The 25,956-nt window shown below is 40.2% G+C and overlaps 1 protein-coding gene across 2 annotated transcripts in view; it reads right to left on the bottom strand.

The window, feature by feature from the left end:
* DNAJC13 (DnaJ heat shock protein family (Hsp40) member C13) overlaps positions 1-8,930 on the bottom strand; it is a 124,764-nt gene extending 115,834 nt beyond the window's left edge. The window contains exon 1 of one of the 2 annotated variants that reach the window (XM_059162608.1): positions 8,611-8,930. The gene's annotated coding sequence lies outside the window, so the exon portion shown is untranslated. The remainder of the gene's footprint in view (positions 1-8,610) is intronic. The other variant, XM_059162609.1, reaches the window with a different exon arrangement.
* Between the last annotated feature and the right edge of the window lie 17,026 nt (positions 8,931-25,956).

The following is a 25,956-nucleotide window of genomic DNA, read 5'->3' as shown; positions in this document are numbered from 1 at the left end:
TCAAAATCTGAGTGAACTATATCACTATGCTAGTTGTTTCAAATAAAAGGTTAAAATATAAATAGCTGGGGCAACTGGGTGGTTCAGAGGGTTAAATCTCTGCCTTCAGATCAGGTCATGATTTCAGGGTCCTGGGATGGAGCCCCACATTGGGCTTTCTGCTCAGCAGGGAGCCTGCTTCCCCCTTTCCCTCTGCCTGCTCACTTGTGACCTCTCTCTGTCAAATAAATAAATAAAATCTTAAAAAATATATAGTTAGAGCTCCAATTTTAGATATCCCGTTGAAGCAAGCACAAAATATAAAGTTAATAGAACATTAATTTTTACCCAGATTAAAAAGTTACAACTGTCTTAGATAGAATGTGCTGTGTATGGGGAAAAACTGATATGAACTTTAACCTTCGTTTTTAATTTTTAATTTTCAGCTTCATGTTTTAATACGTAACACAAGTAGAGGCAAAAGTATTTCCTTCTAAATAAGTAACAAATCAGTATGTGTAATGTGTATAATACCTAAGAGGTCTTTTTTTTTTTTTAAGTTTTTGTTTAATCATTTGAGAGAGAGAGAAAGAGAGAGAGCACAAGCAGGGGGAGAGGCAGAGGGAGAAGCAGATTCCTGGCTGAGCTGCAAGCCTGACATTCAGCTTGAGCCCAGGACCTGGAGACGATGACCTGAGCCAAAGGCAGACGTCCAACCATCTGAGCCACCCAGACACTCCTTTACAGGGGTCTTCAAACAGTTTAAAAAGGGGCATGGGGTAGCAGGGGGTAGCTGTCATTAAGGGCCTGCCTTCAGCTCAGGGGGGAATCTGCTTCTCTTTCTACCCTTCCCCCTGTACATGCTAACTCATTCTCTCAAATAAATAAAATCTTTGTTAAAAAATAGTTTATAAAATAGATCACAGGGGTGCCTGGGTGGCTCAGTGGGTTAAAGCCTCTGCCTTCGGCTCAGGTCATGATCCCAGGGTCCTGGGATCGAGCCCCGCATTGGGCTCTCTGCTCAGCAGGTAGCCTGCTTCCCCCTCTTTCTCTGCCTGCTTCTCTGCCTACTTGTGATCTCTGTCAAATAAATAAATAAAATCTTTTAAATAAATAAATAAATAAATAAAATAGATCACAAAGCAAAGTTTTAATACATCCTACCTTAGCTTTCTAAAAGCTCTGAAGGACCCACTAACTCAAGATAAATGTGGCTAGAGAAGAAAGCCAGTGATACTATCAAATTTCAGCTGACAATCATATATCCAAATAATTGTCCAGAAGTTGTAATACTGAAACCTTTGCATTGTCTGCCACATCAAAATGAGCTTTTAAATACTTCCACCACCACCAGGTAGGCCAAATAATCTAAGATTCATCTCCCCATTCTTTAAAAATCCATTCCTTTCCAATGAAAAATCAGATACAGATTCATGAAATAAAGGGCAAGAGATTCAAAAGCAATCCCTAAATCTGAAGAAACACTTTTAATAGTATCTTAATTGGCGAAGGGGCAAGCATAAATACCACAGCAGTTAATTTTGTTGGCCATTCCTATTCAATATAAATATTGAAAAAAATACGTCTTTACATTTTTATCACATGTATTTTATTATCTCTGTATTTTATTTTATTATCTCTGTATTTTATTTATATTATCTCTGTATTTTATTATCACATGTATTTTAAATCTCTGATTTCATCCAAGAGAATAATTCTTACTTCTCACAGCTGTCGTAACACACAAAAGTTTTTTTCCAAGAAATATGCATGACTATGACTTTTCTTTACAGAACTTAAAAATGCTGAAAGTCACCTAAAAAACCCAAACAAATGTGCTCATTTAAGCAATCCTGTGAAACCGATGCTAATAATCATTTACATAGTTTTAGTTTGTACACATTCCTGAAAATTTTTAGACCTAATTTCTATTTCATCTTTGAAGCTAACCTGGCTCATGAAAGAACAAAATGTACTTGTTCAATAAGCTCTTCTTTAGCTCACGAACAGGTAATTAATAATCTTCCTCTATTACACGAAAGAGACCCTAATGGGTAAGAGATTTTCGATTGCCATGTTTTAACTTGTTGCTGTTTTTTCTATCACTGTAGTGAAGGTATAATGGAGAACTAAATTTCCTAAGCATATTGCAAATTCTACTTAGAGGAAGTTTTACAGTAAGCATCCTAGTAGGCAAACACACTATTAAAAGATAAGGACCGGGTGCCTGGGTGGCTCAGTGGTTAAGCCGCTGCCTTCGGCTCAGGTCATGATCTCAGGGTCCTGGGATGGAGTCCCGCATCGGGCTCTCTGCTCAGCAGGGAGCCTGTTTCCTCCTCTCTCTCTCTCTCTGCCTGCCTCTCTGCCTACTTGTGATTTCTCTCTGTCAAATAAATAAATAAAATCTTTAAAAAAAAAAAAAAAAGATAAGGACCTTAGGCTACTACAATTTCCCTTTCACCCAACACAAAACAGCAACATGTAGGATTCTTGACTCTTTCTGAAATATCCCTGTTATTCCAAACTCTGCCATAGTTCTTCAGATTTTAAAGAAAACCCCAATCTACCAGTTAACTAAAAAAAAAAAAAGAAAAAGAGGAAAATTCCACTTTTAAAATTAAACCCAGCATATCTATGGTTGGGAGGGGGAATGGCTTTAATCTGCTCTAAGATTTGCTAAACATCCAAAATACATTCTGTATCTTAACTAGAAATTTGAGGGGGAGAGAAACCTCAAAGCACTAGATGACTAAGAATACATGCCTGAAATTCATCTATAAGAATTTAAATTTTACTATAATTAGCATAGAATTTATGAAATATTGGGAAAATCTCCTATATTCATAACTTTATCAATCCCTCCATTATGTTCTGGCAACTACACTTGACAAAATTAAAACAAATTAAGTATTTTATATTGCTTCCGGGTTTTGTTTTTGTTCACCAAAGATCAAATTTTTACTCATCAGCTTCATAAAGGTATTCCTGATGGCCACGCGCTAAATATGTGAACTCTGCTTAGGCAGCGTATGTCTACTTTTTTTTTTTTTTTAAAGATTTTTATTTATTTATTTGACAGAGAGAAATCACAAGTAGATGGAGAGGCAGGCAGAGAGAGAGGGAAGCAGGCTCCCTGCTGAGCAGAGAGCCTGATGCGGGACTCGATCCCAGGACCCTGAGATCATGACCCGAGCTGAAGGCTCAACCCACTGAGCCACCCAGGCGCCCAGCGTAGTCTACTTTTAAAGGCAATTTAGAATGCTGCAATAATAAAATCCCATTGAATGTAGATTTTGTTGCTGTTGTTTTAAAGTTTTATTTATTATTTATTTGAGAGAGAGAAGTGTGTGTGTGCATGGGCAGGGGGGAAGGAGAGGCGAAGGGAGAAGGCAGGGAACCTGATGCAGGACTCAATCTCAGGATCCTGAGATCATGACCTGAGCCAAAGGTAGCTACTTAACTCACTGAGCCACCCAGGTGCCCAACTTTGTTGTTTTAGAGATCACTTCCTCATAAGCAGTCCATAAAAGTGCAAGTAAAACTCAAATATGCAAGCTGTTGAATAAAGTTAAGAGCCTGTGAAAAGAACTACTAGCAAATTATGTTTAGCTTTATTGATAAAATAAAGATTTTACTGAACACTTAGTCTAAGTTAGTAAAGAGGATCACAACCACGTTGGTTTAAGTTACTACAAAAATATTCCCAAATCAGTGATTCTCAAAGGAGTTCCTGCAATTAGAAATCACTCCATACTGCAAGAGATGTTACTGATTGGCATGTGCTGACCAAGTAAAAACTGCAAAAGCATAAAGATGTGTTGAAAACTAGTGACTATAATTTTAAAGATGCTATGATTCGAAACACTAGAGTAGGGGTTCCACGGTGGCTCAGTCGGTTACAGGTCTGCCTTCAGCTCCAATCGTGGTCCCTGCGTCCTGGCATCCAGCCCCACATCAGGCTGACTGCCCAGAAAGGAGTTTCCTTCTTCCTCTCCCTCTGCCCCTCCCCTCCCCCTCCTGCTCTCTAACAAAGAAAATCTAAAGGAAAAAAAAAGAGAGCAACACTACAGTAGTACCCCCTATCCTCAGGAAATCTGTTCCAAGACCCCCAGTGGATTCCTGAAACCACAAAGTACCAAATCCCATACAGACTCTTACCCTGTATGTACGTAACTGTAATAAAGTTTAATTTATAAATTTGGTATAGTGACATATTAACAGTAAGATGAAACAATTTTAACAATATACTATAATGTTATATGAATGTAGTCTCTCTCAAAATATCTTACTGCACTACACTTAGCCTTCTGATTTGAGATAAAATGCCTATGTGATGAGATTATATGAGTAAATAGCACAGGCACTATGATATAGCATTGGGCGACTACTGACCTTCTAACACTATATTAGAAGGATCATCTGGTTCTGGACTGCTACTAACCTCATGTAACTGAAACTATGAAAAGTGAATAAAGGATGACTACTGTACTATGATTTAGTGAATGGGGCTAGATTCCCCTCAATGTACAAGACAGTCCCACAGGTTGAAATGCCCTCAACTGACTTTCAAATATCCAGTTAGGCATTAACATAGGTAAAAACCTATTTATAACCAATCCCAATTTTAATTCTGTATTAAATATAAATCACAAAGTACATTTCATAAAGTTTAATAGGCATATAATTTTCTAGGAATGAACCGATCATGTAAATGGAGAGATTATACTTTGAGTTCTCTTGGCTTTTGTTTGACAGTTGTATTTTGTCTTCATTTTTGAAGAAAATATTTTTGCTGTTTTTTGCTTTTGGTACTTTAAAATTGTCACTCAACTGTCTTCTTGTTTGAATGGTTTCTCTGCTTCAACTCTTTGCTCCTCTGTATAGGTTTCTCTTTTCTTTGGTTACCTTCCTCTCTGTCCCTGGTTTACCTCAGTTTAAGTACAATGTGCGCTTTGAGTTTGTGGGTGGTAGTGGGGGACAGTATTTATCTTGCTTGGTGTTCTCTAAGCTTCTGGATCCATGGTTTGATGTCTGACATTACTTTTGGAAAATTTTCTATTATTTCCTCAAACATTTTAGTAGTTCTTCTACTCTGTTCTCTCTTCTGGGATTCTAATCATTTATATATTAAAATGTTTAACACTATCCCTAAGCTCTAGGGTATTTCGTTTTGTTTTAACTTTGTGTGTCAGTTGGGTAATTTCTTCTACCATTAATAAATTTACTGATTCTTTCCTTGGCTATGTCAGTTCTGGTAAGTCCAAAAGCATTTTTCATTTACTGTGTAACAATACCTCTAGCCTTTCTTTTGATTCTTACACTTTCTATCAGCTAAAATTACCCATCTGATCTTGCATATTATCCACTCTTCAATCTTTAACATATTATAGTCATTTTAAATTCCCTCGCAGATAACAGCATCTGTGTTAATCTAAGTGTTCTTCTGATGATTGCTTTCTCTAGAAAATTTTTTTTTTGCCTTTTATGTATGCCTTATAATTTTCAGTTGAAAGCTGGACATGTACAGAACAGTAGAGACTGAGTAAGTAAGTAATTCTGTGACTGGAAACGGGCACGTCTTTATTTTGGTAGGTCTTTAGTGCAAAATTTGTGTTAATCTGTTTAGGAGTTGAGCTGGATTTATGATTTGCTGTTGCTATGGTTATTCTCAGTGTACCACAGGCTTCAGAAAATCTACAGAATAGCTGGTGCCTATGGCGGGGGGATGGTTTACTAAAGCAATGTCTATCTGATTCTTTGTGCTATGCCTCTTCGCATGATATTGTTCCTAGTAATATTATGCATTCACTTGTTATTCAAAACTTCGTATAGTGGCAGGGGGCTGGAAAGAGTCTCTGCAGTTCTGATTAAGGTTCAGTCTTAGGGATACTCTATATCCCTGGATCTCAGGGGTGTGATCTTCTTGTTCCTCCAGGCTGCAGTTTTAAACTCAGTGCTCCTCCCAGAGAAGATTCTCTCCCCTTTTCTTTCATTACCAGCTCAATGAATGCTCACCAACAGGCCAGCAGAGATGCCCTGCCCTTCACAGATAAATGTTATTGTTCTATAAAAGATACAAAGAAAGAATCAGAGTTTTGTGCCCCTTTTGAAAGCTCTGCTGCTTTTCCATTCCTCTAGATCATTACCACAACAGACACTCCCCAGGGTTCTTTCCAATCTTTTCTAAGAACGCCTAGTGAGTTTGTGGAGAAAAAGCTTGGAAGAAGGTGCACTCAGAATTAGCATTCATCAGCTAGTCAGCTATTCTAGCTGAACTCTTCCTACCAATGTCCTGTTCTGTCCCATGAACGTGACGCTCAATTCATGTATACTCTCTCCTTAAAAGACTGGCCAATGGTTGGCTCTGTGACCTCTGTTCTTTAACAGTTCTCAAAAAAAGAATTTAAAGTGAGTCCCATTGTTTTTTGGTACAACAGTGAGAGCAAGCCTTCTTCTTGACCCAGGACCAAAGTCAGAAGGTGGTGATATTATTTAAAATCTCCAGGTAATAGAGCAGGTATTACAAATTGTTTGGAATAAAAAGGGAGTCTTATTGGGTTTAATGAAGTTGGGAAACACAGACTCAAAGGATTTCTTTCAAAACAACTGCACTTTAACCACTGCTAAATATGACAGTCAACATTTAAGCCTAAAACTATTAGCAACCAAATCTTTGCTATAGTTTATGTGCACAGCCTTACCTCTACCTTACTAAAAATTAGTATCTCAGAGAAGCAAGGGAAGGGTAAGAGCAATTAAAATCACCTGTGTAAACAGACCTGGTTAAGGAATAGATCCAAATTAGTTAAAACAGATCCTCTTTTTATTTCAATTGTAATTTGCTATCTACTAAGAACCAGATTCCACTATCAACCTTTCTACAAACTTAATAAAGCCAGCATTGTTATAGTTCACCTCAGCAACTACGTTCTATATATTTGTGGATAAAGTTAAATTCTTACCAATAATTCCCGCTTTCCATGATTCCATTACTTTTGAACTGATAATGTTCATATAGTTTAGTCTATTTACTACTGTCACTTTAGAAAAAGAGAACACCCATTGCCTCCCAGTGGAATACAAACAGTGGTATTTTCCATGATATGGACTATAGACTTAAGGTTCCTGACATTCCTATCTCTTAATAACCCTCTGACTATTCTTTTCCTCCCTTAATATGTTCTACTTCCTGTTTTCAAACTGGGAATACAGTGTAACATTTTCTAAACACGACTTGTGATATTAATAACAATAGCCAAGTTTGAGATATAACTACTTAAACAGTTTCATATTACATTTAAAATGTTAACAAGGTTTTAGGTTATATGCTAAATTCAGTCAAAAAAATTAGCACTTTCCAGAAACCAAAGAAATGTGAATCAAGTTTTTTTTTTTTTTTTTTGGATACCGAATTTCTGGCGAGTTTTTGAAATCTCCCTTTTTAAATTTTTTAGGGCAAATCCTATTTCATATTCACATAGACTCAGAATATTGATAATCACTACAAAACCTGACCACTGTAATTTCCTCGAACTCTGCAGAGGGTACTTTCAAACCTAGAAATCGATCAGATCCAGAAAGTAAAAAAGAAAATATAGCAAGAAAGGCAATCACAGGGGCAAATCCTGAAGAAATATTCTGAAATTTTTTTCGAAAGACATCATACTCCACGAGGCTCAAAATAACCCTACAGTGTAAAGCCCTTCATAGAAGAGGTAAAAGCATAAGGCACAGGCCCTCCTGTTTACAAGAAATCACAGAGGGTAAAAGGGAAAAGAAGGGAAGAGAGAAATCATCATTTTGGGAGATTACAGCTTCATTAGGGAGAGATTTTTTAACCCGCCCCACATAACTGATAAAGGAAACAATCCGAAGACATCAACTGATAAAGAAAACAATCTCAGGACACCCTACAATAAGAGTTCACGGGAAGGCACTCTTCTTAAGTCTAGTAAGTCAAATCTGCGTTTAACCGCCACTTCACTGAGCGTCTGATAACCTCACCCATTCCAAAGACCACATGCAGAGGCAAAACCACAGCAGTGAAGGAAAGGCCACTGAAAAGAAGCTCCCCTGCAGGAAAGGAAAAACTTGATTTTGAAAAAGGGAGAGGCTGAAAAAACGACGCGGGTGCTCCCCATCTCCAAACGAAACGAAACAAAGCTAAGCAAAGAGAGTCAAAGTCTACACCGGACGTGGGGGGGAAGAAGGGTCGCGGACCCCAGGAAACAAGAGTTGCCGGCAACCAGTAGAAAGTGTGTTCAGGCCAGGAAGCTAGAAGGGAACCCTGAGGGCGGAGCCCAGAGAGGAATAAGGGGTGTGTGGGGCTAAGGATGTACAATGGGGATCTAGGGACCATGGTGGGTATAAAACGAAAAAACAATCCAAAAAAAGGGGGTGGGGCTGAACAAGGCAGTGCCCAGGGAAAATGTCACTTGGTGCCAGGGGGGATCCGACGTGAGGAACAGACCAGCAGCCTTGGGGGAGGGTAATCTGCTCTCCTTAGCAGCTGGGGGCTGCGGCGGCCAAAATGCCACCCCTCTTTTTTCCTTGTCCTTAGCCCCCCAAGTCCCCGTGACGTGGGGAAGGGGTAAAGCAGAGCCCCAGAGGCCGGTGCCCGGAGTGGTTTACCTTCGCGGGAGGCTGGAGAGGCTCCAGCCCGAGCTCCTCCCGCCGCCGGCTCTGCGTCCGGAGTGAGATGAGGCGCCCTCCGGCCTCTTCCCCCTCACCACTTCCCCCTTTCCACTGTCGGGGCCCTGTAGCTCCGCTGCCGCGGGTTCCTGGTGCCGCGGCGGCCCGGGCTCCCCGCCCCCTCCGCCTCCTCCCTCTGCCTCTCAGAGGCTCACTCTGGAGGCCGCCATCTTCACTCAGGCTTTCAGCAACCGCGCTCCAATACGCCTGCGTCGCCACCGCCCAGGCTGTCACGAGACCAGGTCAGCTGATTTCAACTCTTCCGCCTTCTGTCCCGCCCTTCTACCCCCGCCCTTCCCCGCACACATTTCTCGGCGTTCCCGGTCCCATTTGCCCGCTTTCCGAGAAATTCCGCGTTCTGTCGGCCCGCCCGCCCCCAGAATTTACACATGCGCAGAGTGACGGGGCCGGCTGTGGGATCCGGAGTCCACGCAGTGCTGAGGAAGGCCCGCCCCGCAGCGCGCGCGCGCTCACGGGTGGAGTCACGCCCCTCCGGCGTGTTCTCCTAAAGTCACGCCCCTCGGCGTGTGCCTCCGAGTCCTGCGGGAGGCTGTGCTGTTTGCCGGTTCTTTGCACTGCTAATCCCCTGGAGTTCTGTTTTATCTTTTTTTTATTTTTATTTTCTTTAAATACAGATATTTTTATTTATTTATTTGACAGAGAGAAATCACAAGTAGACGGAGAGGCAGGCAGAGAGAGAGAGGGGGAAGCAGGCTCCCTGCTGAGCAGAGAGCCCGATGCGGGACTCGATGCCAGGGACTCCATGCCAGGACCCTGAGATCATGACCTCAGCCGAAGGCAGCAGCTTAACCCACTGAGCCACCCAGGCGCCCCTGGAGTTCTGTTTTAAAGCCTTTCCCCCGCTTCGGCCGACTTCAGATGCCTTGGAATATCCGCGAGGCAATCCGAAGGCTCAGCCTGCTACCCTGTTTGGCTGGATTGCGAGCCAGCAGGCTCACCACTGCTGAGACCCAGAACGACAGTTGAGGGTTTAAATTTTGGTTGGTCTGGGAGGTCGCCAAGACTAAAGCTTGGGAGATGCCTACGGCTTGTTGTCAATGGGAATGCCAGGAAGATAATACTGGTAGTTCCATTTATTGTCTGCTGATCGATCGCATCCCAAGGGTTTCATTTGCATTAGTTAAACCTCAGCTCTAAAGTAGGAATTATTCTCATTTTGCAGGTAAATTAAGGCACCTCCCCACAGTAATGGACTTGGTGTTTGATCCCTAACAGTCCGACTGCATAGTCTGTACCCTCAATACCATCTCCCTGAACGCACATGGGAAGCAGCCGGAAGTGGGGCGTCAGGTTAGAGAAAAGAGGGGACATTGTGTGTTAGCTGTGAGCAAGTTTGTGGAAGTTCTTTCAATCATCTCTCCCAGAACTGAATCTTTCTGCTGAAAGATTCTGCTGCAAAGCTCAAAAAACGGATGGCGGTGACTTGCATGGATACATTATTTTATGAGGGTTAAAGGTGTCTGATAAGGGGTTTAATATTCTGCAAAGCAATGGTGAAACTGAGGTCTCAGAGTCCCTTTCAGGGGTTGGCTTGTTTTTAAAGATGGTGACTGCAGAATGAAAAATACAGACAGTGGTTTTTACAGACTTTGCTTCTTGACTCTATTGACCCTTTGCCCTACCTTGGGGCAGAAAACGACTGCATTTAGCCTGATAGTAGTCTTTCCTGTACTGACTGCCCAGTAAGATAAGGTACATCTAAGGGGTGGTGCCAGGAATAGCTGGGTGTGGACAGCACCTTAAACAGAGTAGAAGGGGAGAAGAAGAAAAAAACAAGAGGGCTGAGTTAAGAGGTCTTCTTGTCTTATGCCATGGAAAAAGAAACTTAACGTGGCATTTTGTAGGTTCCAGAGCCTTCCGATAATTCCAGAAGTCTGTATGGAGTTTATTATTTTTATTTTATAGAGGAAGCAAACCCAGAGTGTCCAAGAGACATGTCCAAGACTTGCCCAAGGTGACCTGTTCTAAAGGATAACAGATTTAGGGGCACCTGGGTGGCTCAGTGGGTTAAGGATAACAGATTTAGTCACAGGACTTGTAACATCAGGGCCAGTGAAGTAGTAAAACCTCCGCACTGCCTTTCTGTTCACTATTTGGGACAGATAAAATAGGTTCTCAGAGTTGGAAGGAGACTTAGGTATTATGAAATGCCCCCATCCTGGGTAGTGGAAAATTTCCTGCCTCCCAAAGTCATTTATCTTCATTTTTAGAAACTATGTTCTTTGGATTGAACCCGTTTGACCTCACTTTCATGAACATTTTGGTTGTTTTGTTTTTCCTCTGTATGTGTGTGTCTCTGTCTCTTCTGCTTATCACTCTGACTACCCCAGCCACAGCTCCCTATCTTCCGAAGCCATATCCCTCTTGCTTTCAGCTGTTGCTTACAGGATGTGGTTTCAAGTCTTTTTCACAATTGCCTTGGTTGATCCTAATTTGATTTGTACAAATTTGTCGGTGTCATTCTTAAGACACTAGAACTAAACGCAGGAGTCAGGAAGGATAGGAGGACTTGTCCCTTCTTTCCTTATTCTTCCCCACCCCCAACACATATACTCGCTCTTTTTTAAAAAGAGTGACAAATACTAGGCAGGCCCTCAGACTTCTCTTTCTGGATTTGTCTTTTAACTCAAAATTTAAATTTGCATCAGCTTTCCTGACACTTTCATAGTGCACACAAATCAAATTTAGTTAGGAAAGTAGAACACAGAGAAGATGCCCTTCTAAATTGTGTGACATATACTGACAGTCTTTCACAGAGTTTTAGATATCAATAGCTTTCATCAGTGGTGTAAGTTAGTTTACAAGTCAGGAGAGGTTTCAGAGTTTAGGGAACCCACAATATGGTCAACCACCTGTTTCTCAAACTCCCTATTACTGTCAAATTGCTCTTCCTAATTAAATCAATGTCCAGATCCAAAATAAATCCCTATGAACTCTATGTAATTCAGCAAGATTGGAACACTTTCCAGTGCAGTAGCCACTAACCCCGTGTAGCACCTGAATACTTGAAATAAAGCTAAGATATATATCAGATTTAGTATGAAGAATGGCAAAATATTGCATTAATAACATAAATTGACAACATACTGAAATAATATTTTGGATATATATTTGGTCAAATAAAATACAGTATAAAAGGGGCGCCTGTGTGGCACAGTTGGTTAAGCATCCCACTCTTGGCTTTGTCTCAGGTCATGATCTCAGTGTTGTGAGATGGAGCCTAGCATTGGGCTCTGAGCTCGATGAGGAGTCTACTGGAGTTTTGCTCTCTCTCTTTCTGCCCTTCCTGTTCTCTCTATTCCCCACTCTCAAATAAGTAAATCTTTAAAAAAAAATACATTATTAAATTTAACTTCACTTGTTTCTTTTTTTTAATGTAGCTACTAGAAAATGTAAAATGTTATAGGTGGCTCCTATTATATTTCTCTTGGACAGTGCTGGTTTAGACCATCTTGTGCAAACACAGAGTTAGAAAATACTTTTCAGTTGAGTTGGCAAGCTTAAGACTCCTGCAGGATCATCTCCTACCAGACTTAATTTTAATTTTTTATGTGGGTGGTGTTTTCAGTTTTTCTCAAGGTTTATCTCCCCACATACAGTTTTTTTGTGTTCCTCTCTACTATTGTAATAGTTATATAGAGTTGAAATCTTTGCCAACATGTGACAAATGATGTTGACACAAGGATTCCTTGATGCGTATACATATGTTTGTGCACATACATAGTTCCCACAACTGGAAGAAAAAATCTTAGCTTGGTTTCCCCTACTCACTTAATCCTACCCCAAGATCTCTAATTTTATTATGAATGATGTGGAAAACAAAGCAGAAGGAAATGTAGATAAAATTAAAGGTCCTTATAAATGTTCTTCCAGGAAGCTGCCAACCCTCTTAATGTTAATGTTTTGCTAGAGGGAAAGATGAGCTTGGTTTTGCAAGGCCTCTGGTATCCCTTGAGTCTTCTTTAGCACATAAAAAATCCTTTTGAAACTTCCCTCATCTTTACTTCCCTAAGCCCCAAAGTATATAATTGAAAGGTCCCCTAATAATGGGTCCGTGATTAAAGGAGCAAGACTGATACAAAGCGAAGGTCAAGCAAAGCTTTATCAAACCGACAGTTCGGGGTGCACCTCTTACAGAGAGGGAGATCTCTTTCTGCCTTACAGACTAGCTTTTAAGGGCAAAGGCCATGTGGTTGAACCTGGCCACGCACAGGTGGCCAATGAGATTGTAACACACAGAGAAAGCTGCACAGTCATGCTAGGTCACACATAAGTGACCAATTGAATTACAACTTCCCCTAATAGATATTTGAACTAGCCTATCACCTTAGTCAGAATTGGCGCCCAAAAGTCCTAGCTACCAAGGCAGGACCCACACTCCTTGGTAGCTAGGGAGACAGTATGCGCCCCCACTGATTGGATACCTCCACCTGGCCTGACCCATCCTTGTATTTGGTCTTTGTTACCTGGGACTGGTCAGTCCCCTGGGTGGGAGGGCAGGGTCAGTTTAAGTTTTCCTGCATAAACAACAAAATGACTGTTTAATCCAAGATGGAATCGCTCTGGCTAAATAGGCCCTTACAATAATCGATTGCTCCTCCCAATCCCAGGGCAGCATCTCTTTCTGCCCATGAGTCCTGTGCCCTTGCTTTAATAAAACCACCTTTTTGCACCAAAGAAGCCTCAAGAATTCTTTCTTGGCCGTCAGCTCTGGACCTCACCAGGATTCTAAAACGTCACTAATTAATATGAATGAAAGTGTCTTTTTAAAAAGTGTAATTAAGTTATATAAAGGATTTTGCACTTATATTAACAAAAAGATACTTTCATTTAATTACAGAAGATTGTCTAGTTCTGACCGTATTTTCAAGGTTGGATCAAGAGGGAAAATGAAATACCTGGTTTGTCGTTTCACACTTTGAAACCATTAATGAAAAATTAATTGATTAAGGAAAAGTCCTTTCTGTGTTCTTTTGTTAAACTTAACCCCAGGGGCACCTGGGAGGATCCCTTGTTAAACATCTGCCTTTGGCTCAGGTCATGATCCTGGGGTCCTGGAATACAGCCAGCATTGGGCTCCCTGCTCAGCAAGAAGCCTGCTTCTTCCTCTCCCACTCCCCCTCCTTGTGTTCTCTCTCTCCCTGTGTCTCCCTCTGTCAAATAAATAAATAAAATCTTAAAAATAAATAAATAAAAATAAATAAATAAATAAATAAACTTAACCGCAAAGACTTTTTTCTCCTTTTTTTCAATACACACATTGCTGAAGTTTTCCCAATTCAAATGTTCTTCCTGGTTAATGCAAACACTTCCAGTATTACCAGATTTGAGAAAAATCTAGAGGCTTCTATATGTTTTCCCATAAATTTTGAAGTGAACAAGATTTTCAATCTGCTATGAAATTATTATAGTCAGACATTTTTAGTCATCAGCTCTTTAAGGAAATATAAGGTGGTAAAATATCACAGGCAAGTCCCTGATTCTCTTTGAGCCTCAGTTCCCTCATCCGAAAACTAGGGTTTTGATATCTTGAGAGATCATTGTCAGAGTCAAAATTACCTATGTGGAGCACCTGCTTACTGATTACCCATTACTTGCTGATTTCCCCACTATAGTTAATCTCAGGGTCTCCAATTGGTTTATATAATCCTTGTGTTTGACCAAGACAAGGTAAAAAGACATTTAAGCTGCCTATTATTCTACAAAACAGGGGAAGTTCAAGTTCTGGACAATTGTGTCTGAATATTCTTATCATGAAAAATCATAAAATAGTTCATGCCAAAAAGGTGTCATTATTTTTTTATTTCTTACAAGAGAATAGAGTCGCCTTGCTAACGTCATACATGAATATTAATGATATGAAAAGAGCTAGATGCATGCAGTGTTGTGCAATAGAATATTTGAATAATGAGCCAAATTTTGATCATTTTAGAATGCCAATGGCCCATTTGCACAGAAATCAAGGTGAGAAAACATCCTCTAAAGTTAATCAGGTACAATAGAACCTTCTCCTTCCCATTGATTTCATCAAAATTCATCTCAACTACAAGGAAAAGATGTCTATCTGTTGATACTGGATTATGACTTGTTCATATTATGTTCATCTAAGAACATAAAACTTAATTACACAATTAAATTCTTGCTGACTTTGTGCATATGAAGATGATATGACTGTCATTTCTGTGTGAAACCTAATTTTGCCAAGAAAAATATGACCTTTTTTTTCCTTCTGAGCAGCAGTAAAAATGAGGTGGCAACCACTTACTTAGCATAAAGGAAAATACAACTAATATAGGAAGTAATGTTTCAAGCTCAGCTACTGGTTCTCAAATCTGCACTGGAGATTTGGAAAAAGAAAGAAAGAAAGTAAATCAATGTAAAACAAAATAAAAGGTAACTTCTAATTTAAAAATATTTGAAAAAAAAATCTTACTAATATAAAAGTAACTCACATCTTCTAGTCATCGCAGCTACCCAGTTTCAAAAGATGGCACAGTTAAATTCGATCTATTACAGATCTGCCTGTCAAACAAACCTTTGACAGTAGAAAGCAGCATACTATACTAGAAAGGAACTATGGTATAGTTACAAGTAAGGCCCCATGTTTCCCCCATTTATAATTATCTTTGGCCACTGCAATTACTTACTTGGGGAGATATATTTTTTCTCTTATCTTTTCTTCATTTTGGAAATGTTCAAATCCCAATTCTGCCATCTATTAGCTACTTAACTTTAACCTCAATTTCCTTATCAGTGAAAGGAAGGCAAAATATATTATCAACTCCAGTTGTTTTGAGTATTAAGACTCAAGACACACTGTCTAATAACAATAGATCAATATCATTTAATATCATAAATGTTCATAATAGAAGAATAAAAATCATAAACTTAAACATGAGATAAGGGAGGAGAGGGAGAGAGTCTAAATGTGTCACATCCTTATCTTTCATAATACAGACTAAATTAATACTAAGTTTTAGTTTTAATTTTTTTTTAAGATTTTATTTATTTATCTGAGAGAGAGAGGGAGAGCACATACACAAGCAGGGGGAGGGGCAGAGGGAAAGGGAGAAGCAGGCTCCATGGGGCTCGATCCCAGGACCCTGAGATCATGACCTGAGCCAAAGGCAGACCATCAACTGACTGAGCCACCTAGGCACCCCATACTGTCTGAATTTTAAAGACCAAGAAAGAAGTGCAGAAGAAAACTAACTTTTATGGACCACTTAGTAAGCACCATTCTTGTTCCAAAAGTGTTAACTTCCTCTCTTCCTTATATACCTTTTGTTCTCTTTCTCTGTAATTTTAGAAGCAAATAATGGAACATTTGGGGCAGTGCTGGATTACACAGTCAGCAGTTTAAGAAAGTTCTTAGGACACCAGCAAAGCAAGGACTCCCAAGATAAAAGAAACTTAAAAAGCATTTGCTAGTTAATGTTTTATAGAGAGCACCAAAATAATAATCATGGGAAAAATCACAATTTTGTTGAGTTCCCTTCACTTATTTCATGGGTATAGAATTGAGGACTTTTTTTTTTTTTAAAGATTTTATTCATTTATCAGAGAGAGGGGGGGAGAGAGCGAGCACAGGCAGACAGAATGGCAGGCAGAGGCAGAGGGAGAAGCAGGCTCCCTGCCGAGCAAGGAGCCCGATGTGGGACTCGTCCCAGGACTCTGGGATCACGACCCGAGCCGAAGGCAGCCGCTCAACCAACTGAGCCACCCAGGTGTCCCTAGAATTGAGGACTTTTAATGATCTAAACCCAGCTCTGAGATGGAGAGGTATTTATTTATGTATTTATTTGCTTGTTTACTTATTTATTCAAAAAAATCTGTGAATACATATTCACAGAATAGGATGCTTTATATTACTATGTTGAAAATGGAAGTTGGAGATAGGCATGAGAGATCAAAGAAGAGTTTTTTTTTTAAGATTTTATTTATTTATTTGACATACAGGGATCACAAGTAGACAGAGAGGCAGGCAAAGAGAGAGAGGAGGAAACAGGCTCCCCGCTGAGCAGAGAGCCTGATTCGAGGCTCAATCCCAGGACCCTGAGATCATGACCTGAGCCGAAGGCAGAGGCTTTAACCCACTGAGCCACGCAACTCCCCCAAAGAAGAGTTTTAAGGGAGCAGCATTACTGTGCCCTGAGAGTTGACCCTGTGCCCTGATCTGTTTTAACATGTTGTTACCTGTTTTGTATTGATGAGAAACTCACCAACATTCAGAGGGCTAATGGGATAGCCCAAAGCTCCCCCTTAAGGAAGTGCCAGAGTTAGAATTTAAATTCACATCCACCTGGTGCCAAAGCCTAAGGTCATGTCCTGAGCCGAAGGCAGAGGTTTTAACCCACTGAGCCACCCAGGTGCCCCCTGTTTTTATTTATAGATGAAATGGCACACTTTGAACAATAGACAGTTTAGATCATCTGGTCCTTCCTCAGTACTCTTTAGGAACCTGAAGATTTTCTGCCATGACAAGAACACAAACTGTGTTTTGATTATTAGTACCAACAGTAGGTGGAGAAAAGGATGCCTAACAGAGACACAGATGGTTTTAGGAGAATGACCAAATGAGAATTTCCACCAGGGAGGAAAATGAATATAGTAATAGCTAGTTAGAAGTTTAGGGGTTAAGTTTTTCACGAGGGTCATTAACATTTCTAAACCAAGGAATTTCCAACGGACAGTCTTATCTGTAGGTTGTATCATTTATGGTCTGATAACAGAATCTTTCAAAAATCATATTAATAGCTTAGATTAAGGAACTTTTTAAAAGTTCACCAAATCATGGGACACCTAGGTGGTTCAGTCCATTGAGCCTTTGGCTCCGGTCATGATCTCGGGCCTCTGGGATGCGTTCTGTGTTGGGCTCCTTACATGGCGAGAAGCCTGCTTCCCTCTCTGCCTGCTATTTCCCCTGCTTCTGAGCTCTCTCTCTCTCTCTCTGACAAATAAATAAGTAAAATCTTTTAAAAAATAATAATAGATAAATAAAAGTTTACCAAATCACTAAGCATAACGTCCTTCTTATTCTGTTTTTCTATATAGCCTAAGAAGACAGATTTTCTCTAACATGGATTTCTTTAACCTATGTGTCTGTGTTTGTATATTGTTTCCTTGAGAAGCTATGTAACTATTAGAGAACTATGTTTGCCATCGATACCTCTACATTTATATATGTTAAAGAATTTAAGATTATTTACAAATATGAAGATAAAATGGTTTTTATGTCTAAATTTAAATCTTTGTCAACAACTGAATTGGTTCCAAAACATGAATAAGACCAGGTTTTGCAAAAACATCCCCAATGAATAATACAGTGAGAAATTCAAGTAGATGGTGGCACCACGGTGCCCCAAGTCAGAAACAAGCAAAATGTGCTAAACCATTATTTAGCACCTTCCTCTTCCAAAAGGTGCTTAATTTGTTATTAGGGATGTCTATACTATCTCAAAAGGCTAAGGAAAAGATACTCCAGTTAATCCACAACTTTAGTTAAGTTTGGACCAGTTTTTTTTTTTTTTTTTTAATTTATTTGACAGGCAGAGATCACAAGTAGGCAGAGAGGCAGGCAGTGAGAGAGGAAGGAAAGCAGACTCCCTGCTGAGCAGAGAGCCCAATGCGGGACTCAATCCCAGGACCCTGGGATCATGACCTGAGCTGAAAGCAGAGGCTTTAACCCACTGAGCCACCCAGGCGCCCCTGGACCAGTTTTCAAAGTAATATCATATCATATGTCAACCTATCTCATGTCTATCACTTATTGAATAGTTACTCTTTGTGCTACAAACTATAAGCTTCAATGCATCAACTGATTTAATTTTTTTCTTTTTTTTTAGATTTTATTTATTTATTTGACAGAGAGAGACACAATAAGAGAGGGAATACAAGCGGGGGGAGGTGGGAGAGGGAGAACCAGCCTTCCCACAAAGCAGGGAGCCTGATGCGGGCTCAAACCCAAGACCCTGAGATCATGACCTGAGCCAAAGGGAGGTGCCCAGCATCTGAGCCACCCAGGTGTCCCTGATTTAATTATCATTGCAGGTGGTTCAGTCAGTTAAGCATCTGCCTTCAGCTCAGGTAATGATCCCAGAGTCCTGGGGTCGAGCCCCGCATGGGCTCTCTGCTCGGCAGGGAGCCTGCTTCTCCCTCTTTCTCTGCCTGCCTCTCTGTCTACTGTGATCTCTGTCTGAGAAATAAATAAATAAAATCTTTAAAAAAAAAATAAATCACAGAAAATATAACTTATCCTCACAGCAACTGATCCCTCAGTTCCAGCCCACTTAGGTTAAATTGGGAGTAACAGAAATGGGGGCGTTTGTTGAGCATCTGCCCTTGGTTCAAAGTCATAATCCCAAATTTCTGGGATTGAGCCCAAAGGAGGATTCTCTCCTCAGCGGAGAGCCTACTTCTCCCTCTTCTCCCTCTGCCGCTCCCCCTGCTTGTGCTCTCTCTGTCAAATAAGTAAAATCTTTAAAAAAAAAAAAAAAAGGAGTAGCAGAGGTGGAAAACAAATAGTCTATTTCTAGTGATATCCAATAAATGGCAAGGGGGAAGTGAAACTGCAAAATAATCCAAAATCAACTGAAATTAAACTGCATAGGGTGAAAGCTGATGGATTAAGGAGGACATTTTCATGTTTTTATTTAAAAAAAAAAAAGTAAAATGGCTATATCTTAGGATTTGAGTTCATTTATTACATTATCAGTTGACTTGCACCCAGAGTCCACGTCTGTATAGTATCAGGTATATTAAGAAATGAGGTCCTGGAAACTGTTGGTTCTTTACTTCGTTTCCCTTAGTTGTACTCCTTAACTCATTCACTTGTTCTTCCAGCAGAAGGTGTCTTGGGAAAAGAAGGAGGACTAGTTCAACATTGGGAACCATCTCCCAATATTTTAAGAAGTGAGACGAATTCAGAAATGAAGAGTACATTATACTCCTTGCATTTAAATCCCCATTATGTTTATAAACAGCATAATTTGGTAACACTACTAACCATCTAATCATTGCCAAGTCACTTTTGGTGTTTTGAAGCACCATGACATGGAAATTGACTTTTGGTTTCTAGAGGCCAGTCTTAGAACTTTTTAGAGTGTGTTACTTTCAGAATAATTGCTAGAATCTTAGTTCATAGGACAAAAACCATAAAAGATTTCTTGCATTGACTCTGCACTTTCACAATAAATGTTGAATTTCTTGAAAAAAAATGCAGAATTATTAAAAAAAAAAAAAAGAAAGAAAGAAAGAAAAAGAAGTAGGCAGATGAATGTATTACCACAGCCCTTAATGGTGGTGACAGCCCCCTGAAGGATGAGCAAGGAAAGCTGGTTTTCTCTTCAAACATGTTTAATTGACCTCTTTTTATTTCTTCTCTCTCTTTCTCCAGCTGTATTTTTTTTTTTTTTTCCTTTTTACTTCACTTTTTAATCACTCCCTCCCTCAACTTCACTCACGGGGACTTTAACATAAAAAATCACCGACAGCCCTTTGGCCATTAACCCATCAATGGAGCTGAAGAGGCCTCCTACATAGTCCATTACTCAGGCAACATTCACTATAAAAACACGCTGATAGTATTCCATTGTGTATATATACCATCAAAAGAAATGAAATCTTGCCATTTGCAACAACATGGATGGAACTAGAGCGTATCATGCTTAGCGAAATAAGTCAAGCAGAGAAAGACAACTATCATATGATCTCCCTGATATGAGGAAGTGGTGATGCAACATGGAGGCTTAAGTGGGTAGAAGAATAAATGAAACAAGATGGGATTGGGAGGGAGACAAACCATAAGTGACTCTTAATCTCACAAAACAAACTGAGGGTTGCCGGGGGGAGGGGGTTGGGGAGAAGGGGGTGGGATTATGGACATTGGGGAGGGTATGTGATTTGGTGAGTGCTGTGAAGTGTGTAAACCTGGTGATTCACAGACCTGGGGATAAAAATATATGTATATAAAAAATATATGTTTATAAAAAATAAAAAATAAATAAAAAAAAAAAAAACAAACAAAAAAAAAAAAAAAAAAACAAAAAAAAAAAAAAAAAAAAAAAAAAAAACACGCTGATAAACCTTGCTTGTTAAGATGCTGCATTGACTTAGGTGGTATTTAATTATACAATTTCAGATTATTAGAGTTGTTTCTCGTTGAATGAGGCAATAAATCACTCCTTGCTGCTGTCCCTCCATGACTGTGGTCTTGAACATCTTTTCTGCAGCTGGGGTCCTGGATGATGGCAAATCCAGACGGGAGGGAGTGGCGGCTTGAGCATCTGAAAAGAAGGCCCGACTTCCTCTGGCTCAGAACGCCAACACTGTTACTACAAGTCATCCCTGTGAACACACAGCCCTGGGGGCTCACTCAACTCTCCAGCAATTTGGACTGTGAGAGCCGGTCTGGACTGGAGCCCTGACAGGGGAGGGACCAGAGTGAACCATGCAGCCCTCCCAGACCCTAACAAGCCTCTGCGTGGAGGCTGCTTATCTCATTTTATTTTTTTATTTATTTTTAAAAAGATTTTATTTATTTGACACAGAGAAATCACAAGTAGGCAGAGAGGCAGGCAGAGAGAGGGGAGAAGCAGTCTCCCTGCTGAGCAGAGAGCCCAATTCAGGGCTCTATCCCAGGACCCTGAGATCAAGTCCCAAACCAAAGGCAGAGGCTTAACCCACTGAGCCACCCAGGCACCCTTGCTTATCTCATTTGACACAGAACCTTGATTCTGCAGGTCAGATAGTGTCACCACAGTTTTAAGAACCCATAAAAACAAAATTCCCAGAGAAGTTTTAAAGGTCACAACAGGATTCGTTAAGAACAGTTCAATGTACTCCACTGAATGGGAAGGATGGCAATTTCACAAAACATTAATTTTTACCACGCTACATGAAATAACTACAAAACATCTCTAGTAGGAAGCTAATAAATAATTCTGGTTACGCCTCTGTGAGGAACTGGTTTGATATCAGTCCAAAGAGCCTTCAAAGCACTCGTCTCTGTCCCACTCTGCTTTCTGTTCTCCCTCTTTCCTCTTTGTGACCCAGTGCATGACATGAACAGAAACTGACTAGGATCATTAAAGCAAGCTGTTGCAGAAGCTGGGCTGTTGATTCAGCATTTGGCAGAAGAATAGAAGGCTGTTCGGTGAAAGCCTTGATTTCATTTTTGTTAGGCCAGCAAACAACAGCAGCACACTGGCTTTGCTGATAAAAAGAACAACAACAAAAAAAACCCAAACCAATACCTTTTGCTGACACTTCTCTTTCTAAAGCAAAAAAGGGAGGTATTTTCTCCCCTTTCTACCCTTTTCTGGCTTTGGGAAGTCCACGGCAGCCAGAACCAGACTCAGCTCCATTCTCTGATATCAAAGGCTTAAAAACGAAATTCATAAAAATAAATAAGTAAAATCGATGATTGTTTTTTTCTCCCAGTTCTTCACTTCTGACCCTGTTCTGCTCCAGGCTCTCGCCACTTGCTACTGTATTGCATGCTACCGCCTCAACACCAGTATTCTCTTCATAAGCCGGACTCCTTAGAGAGGAAAGATGTTACTGCTTTGTAACCTTCCTGCTGCCATAAGCCAGGTTTTGGCTTCTAGTTTAGAGCTGACGTCGCTGAGAAAAGGCTTTCCGCGATCCAGGCACGACGCCCTCTCACTAGATAGTCAACCGTTTTCTTGCTGCTGTTTGTCTGAAGTGTCAATGCTGTGCATTCACGAGCCCAGTGTTCTAGAAGGGAGGGAATTTGAGCCCAGAAACAAAGGGCAGGAGTCTCCCTCTGCTTTTGTATCAGCTCTGGTTAAACCTCCATATCCTGGGTAAAAGATTTGCTCTGGACAATAAAGAGGTTGTCAACTTGCTCTCTTTGGGGAAAATGTTTTTATAATCTCCCATAAAAAACACAGTACCGGCATTAATGTATTTCATAATTTTCAGAATTATGCCTGTTCTGAGCCAGCTCTGTCCTTACTGGAGGTGGAAGGCTAGGAAACAGCTCGGCTCAGATAGATTTTTTTCTTACCGCTTGCCAGTAGGAGCTGTCAGCAGTTTCCTTTGTCACCTCCTTCTCTTTCTTCAGTTGCTCCTTATTGTCTGTTGTCCCCAGTGCCCTCGTGTGGAGATCTCTGCCACAATTTTCTTCAGTTGGAAGTTTTTTTAGACTTATTTAAAAAGAGCAATAGCTTTCCTAAAATACATGAGGTCCAGAGAACAAAGGGACTTTTCTTATAGAAATGACCAGCTAGGTAAATGGTAATGTTACCTGTATTGAGATTATAAAAACCTTGTTTTAGCTTAAGTGTTTGGGAATTAATAGAATGTACATCATTCTTCTCAAAGATGTTAACCCATCTCACCCATGTTCATCTCTTGGTGCCCATTAAAGCTGGCTGGGATGGGGTGAGGCAGGCATTTTGAGCGCTATGCTCAGAGCAACCCAGGAATTCATCTTGGCAGGGGTCTTGCTGAAATCAGAGGAGAATTTTGACGATAAGAATGATACTGGCTGTCCCTCCTTGATGAATGAAGACCACAGTTGCAGTTCCCACTTTAAGAGGGAGAGAGTTAGGCAAGCTACTTCAGTCTCTCTGCCTCCATTTCGTCACCTTAAAACGAGTAAAAAGAACATACACCTCATAGAGTTACAGTGAAGAATTCTATGCATATCCAAAGTGCATGGAAAAGTACCTGTAACATAGCAAGAGCACAGTCGATACTGCTGTCATTACTATTAGGACTACAGTTGCAATGATAATTTGTTTCATTGAGGTACCTAGAAGGCTAAACTCAGGTCCCTAAAAAGATATCACTTAAAAATCTGATAGCATTTTGGGGCACCTGAGTGGCTCAGTTGGTTAAGCATCTGCCTTTACCTCGGGTCATGATCCAAGGGTCGTGGGATCGAGTCCCACGTCTGGGAGTCTGCTTCTCCCTCTCCCTCTGCCTGCTGCTCCCCCTACTTGTTCTGTCTCTCTCTCTGTGTCAAATAAATGGGTAGAATATTAAAAAAACAAATTTGATAGCATTTCAATTTTTCTGTGTTTTTTAATCCCAGCTATTCTAGGATATAACAAGAGTGAGTTGTAGGGGGCTGCCTGGGTGGCTCAGTCAGCTCAGGTCATGATCCTAGAGTCCTGGGATGGAGTCCTATATCAGGCTCCCCATTCAGTGGGGAGTCTGCTTCTCCCTCTGCCCCTCCCTCCCTCCTACTCATGCTTGCTTGCTCTCTTGCAAGAGAGATCTTACACCCATAAATAAACAGACGTATACATGTATAATGGATAGACATGTGTGTATATGTATGTATACATGTGTGTATATACAGTTAATTTTGACACAATGGTAGCAAACCATACCCACAGTTTGATATCTAATATTTTTGATTAATGACACATCTTCAAAATTGGTTTCATTTGTCTCATTCTTTGTGAAGGTTGAAAATTATTCCATTGTACAAATGAACCATAATTCAACTTCTCCCTATTGATGAACCTTTCAGTTGTTTCTAATCTTTTGCTTTTACGAACAAGGCTGGAACGAATATCACTGGACATAGGTCATTTCAAAAAATGTACAAGGAGGAGTGCCTGGGTGGCTCAGTTGTTAAGCATCTGCCTGCGGCTCAGGTCATGATCCCAGGGTTCTGGAATCGAGCCCTGCATCAGGCTCCCTGCTCAGCAGGAAGCCTGTTTCTCCCTCTCCCACTCTCCTTGCTTGTGTTCCCTCTCTTGCTGTGTCTCTCTCTGTCAAATAAATAAATAAAATCTTTTAAAAAATGTGTAAGGATATCTTTTGACTTTTTTTATTATCCAGTTTGGTATAATTCTTTTATTTTTAAGATTTTTTTTATTTATTTGACAGAGAGAGATCACAAGTAGGCAGAGAGGCAGGCAGAGAGAGAGAGGGAGAAGCAGGCTCCCTGCCAAGCAAAGAGCCTGATGTGGGGCTCGATCCCAGGACCCCGGGATCATGACCTGAGCCGAAGGCAGTGGCTTTAACCTGCTGAGCCACCCAGGTGCCCCAGTTTGGTACAATTCTTTCTCATTCTGCAATAAATTGTAGCCTTCCTGTGGCTTAGAATATTTCTACAGTTATCTTATTTTTGTAATATGCATACCTATTATGTAATAACAAATGCCAAGCATGTTGCAAAAATAAAGTACATGAACACAGGGGTAATGTCTGCAAAGATTTCCTGAAAACAACCGCTCCCAATTCTGATATTGATTCTTTTATGTTTCAATCCTGTGATCTAAGTATCCTATCCCTTTAAGGACTACAGCCTCCAGTCATGTTTTATCCTAGATCTTCTTGGAGTTGGACTCATCTATCCCCTGATCATCTCTCATATTCTGTATTTTATTGCTTTTATCTTTTAGCTATCTCCAAAAGCAAGGAAGTTCTAAACATTTTCAAGACAAAGGAATTACCAACAGCAGTAGAGCAATCTTGTGGAATTCAGTATAAATAATCAATGTTGAAAATGCAAATCTAAACTCCCATAGGAATAAGGATTATATTCAACTGCATTATAAAGGAGTTTGATACAGGTTGAGAAGTATCAGTAAGTTCAAGAACATTAAGTTCATGATAGGTATTGCTAAGACTCAGTTTTATACCTAATCATAGAACAGTCCCAAATAATAATAACAGCAGCTGGTGTTTATTGAATACTTCCTCTTTTCAGACACTGTGCTAATGACACTATACATGCATTATCTTATTTAATCCTTCAAAACCTTATGAGAGACATGGAATTATTAGTTCTTACTTTAGAGATAAGAAAAATTATCCTAAATCATATACACACATAGAGCTAGTATTCAGTTCTTACACTTTTAACCATTTCACTTTATAAAGAAAAAACTTTTAAAAAAAGATTTTATTTATTTACTTGACAGGGAGAGAGATCACAAATAGGCAGAGAAGCAGGCGGGGGGGGGGGGGGGAGCAGGTTCCCCGCTGAGCAGAGAGCCTGATGTGGAGCTTGATCCCAGGCCCCTGAGATCATCACCTGAGCCGAAGGCAGAGGCTTAACCCACTGAGCCAGCCAGGTGCCCCAGAAAATACGTTTTTTAAAAAGTTTCATTTCAACTCCAATCGACTACTTGATTTTTTTCTTTTCTTTTCTTTTTTACACTTCCTTATTTCTTTTATTTTGAATGCAGCTGTTTCTGAACTCAACGAACAGGGCTGGTAAAGAATAATAATAATAAGTTGAAACACACGTTGTTTAAACTGATTTCTTTTTTTTTTTTT

Source organism: Mustela lutreola, chromosome 2 (genome assembly GCF_030435805.1).
Source record: "Mustela lutreola isolate mMusLut2 chromosome 2, mMusLut2.pri, whole genome shotgun sequence".
Taxonomy (NCBI): Eukaryota; Metazoa; Chordata; class Mammalia; order Carnivora; family Mustelidae; genus Mustela; species Mustela lutreola.
The sequence above is the reverse complement of the archived record's forward strand: the minus strand, read 5'-3'. Positions and strand labels throughout refer to the sequence as shown.